The 2212-nt window shown below is 39.0% G+C and overlaps 1 long non-coding RNA gene across 1 annotated transcript in view; it reads left to right on the top strand.

Annotated features, from left to right (window-relative positions):
• Positions 1–134: 134 nt before the first annotated feature.
• LOC111743405 overlaps positions 135–2212 on the top strand; it is a 17346-nt gene continuing 15268 nt past the window's right edge. The window contains exon 1 of the long non-coding RNA XR_002781662.1: positions 135–686. This is a non-coding gene — a long non-coding RNA (uncharacterized LOC111743405). The remainder of the gene's footprint in view (positions 687–2212) is intronic.

Raw genomic sequence — 2212 nt, 5'->3', positions numbered from 1 at the left:
GGGCCGCCCACGCGCGGCCAGTCCCCGCCCACCTCAGTTCGCGTTGCCTAAAGGGAGTTGTAGTTTCGTCCTCCCTGAGGCTGCTGAGAATTGTTGCGAAATCCCCGTTTACCCTAGCCGCGTTTACCCCAGGGCTGTAATGCTCAGGTTCTTCACTGGTCCTGGAGTGCTTCTGGCCAACCCTTCTGGTAGAGAAGGCGCCGACAGAGCTCTAGGGCTGGTATTGACTGTTTCAGCCCTGAGAAAACCCTATTTAAAGTTCCTTTGGTAATTGATACAAAAATCGCCTTAGGTTTTTTTCTACATCATTAGCAGATGATGGCTGTGACTTAACGTTTTGTGCAAGGAGGTCTTGTTCACTAAAGTATGCGCTGTTTCTATCATTTTTGTGTTTATAGCGTAATCTTTTTCTCCTTTTACTCTGACATATTAGTTTAACATTTTCCCTTATAATGAGTTGGAATCGGCTTCCCGTACGTCTTAGTTCTAATCCTTGGAATTAACACAGAGTAAATCGAAATGCTCTTTGTTCTTGGTTGAGGATAGCTGCCGAGTGCATTGTATTAAGGGTGAGGCATGTGTGTGTGTGTTGGAGATTTCCCGCACCTTTGCCCCTGGTCCGGCTTCGTACTAGTGGTGGCGCTGTAGGCAGTTTGCCTGGGAAAATGGACCTTTCCAGTATTAAGGTTTGTTGTTTTCTCTTATTCTGGAGGTAGGGGTAGAAGGGCACACATTTTCCAGATTTCTCCATTTTTTTTCCCTTCCTGTTTAGATTATAAATTTTTTAAACGACCGAGGGAGGGGTGGGGGGGTGAAAGAAATTTAAAAAAAAAGATCATCAGCTAGCTATCCTGGATCATCTGGATGATCACCTTCAAACAATACTGTGGGATTTCAATGCCTGTTTGTTTACGATTGTATTGGTGCCAAGTGATTATCTAAAACAGTTCTCAAATTCGGGAGCGCTGCTTCTAGTATCAAATGAGTAGACGCCATGGATGTTAAAGATCCTACAATGCAAAGGACAGCCCTCACAACAAAGGATTATCTGGCCTAAATGTCGGTAGTGTCCAATTTGAGATATTCTGTTGTAAAAAGAGACCTTTGAGCTTTTTTCCAATGGAATTGCCCAAATTCGTCCTAAGAGATCTGTGGGGTTTCAGTTGAGACACATTATATGTTCCAGTCAGGAAGGCAGCTATGAAGCTGTCCCGTTCAAAAAAAGCTTTCTTTTCTTCCAAGTGAAACACTCAGGGTTCTTATATTCCTTCTGCAAAAAAGGGGCCTTTGAAAAAGCATTACCATTATAGAAGTCCTTTCTGAGGCCTCTTCTTATAAATAGAACCCTCAGAATTTAATAATACGCTCAAGTAACGGTTTGACATAGCCTTCTTTCTCTACTCTCTGAACATTATTGTTTCAGCCTTGAGGTAGATTTTTGTTGTGTCACCTGATTCAAGTTGTTAATTCACAGTAAGCCTCCCTGGCATCAAGATGTATTGTAATACTATGATTATTATACTACTTCAAGGAAATGTAACTTTTAGAGAAGTAGTATTTTTAAAGTTCCAGCTATGTGGCAAACCAGGATATGAAAAATAACAGCAGTGACTACTTATCAAGCACTTAGCAATGTTGCATGCTCTGTACTAAATGCTTTCCATCTTTATCCATTTAAGCCTCACAACAACCAGCATTTTTATGAACCTGCCAAAAAGATAGACTATGTTTTCTGACCATAAAGAAATGAAGGGAGAAATCAGTAACAAAAATTATGGGAATTCCAAAACGCATACAAGTAATTTATGGTATGTTAATTTTCAGTTTGTTAATATTTTTTACCCAGCCACTTTACTGAATTCTCTCATTGTTTTTAGAGTTTTTCCTGATTGTCATAGGTTCAGAATATTAATTAATATGTAATAGTGGATAATCTTGTTATACTGACCTGAAGGAGAATGTTTCTAGAGTTTTCTCATTTGCATAAGGCTAACTTTTACTCTAATTACATGTAGAAGAAAGATGTCTATGTTCAGAATTCATGTTTTTGTAACTTTATTACTTTTGAAGATAAATGCTACATTTTTTTTCTACAACTTGCTTTTTTCACTTAATATAATATACTATGGTCATATTTCTAAGTCAGTACAGCACATGATCCTGTACCTCATTCTGATCAATGAGTGCAAAGTATTCCATTGCACGGCTATAT

Source organism: Pteropus vampyrus, unplaced genomic scaffold (assembly GCF_000151845.1).
Source record: "Pteropus vampyrus isolate Shadow unplaced genomic scaffold, Pvam_2.0 Scaffold113, whole genome shotgun sequence".
Lineage (NCBI taxonomy): Eukaryota > Metazoa > Chordata > Mammalia > Chiroptera > Pteropodidae > Pteropus > Pteropus vampyrus.
Note: the sequence above shows the minus strand (reverse complement) of the source record. Positions and strands in the feature narration are given on the sequence as shown.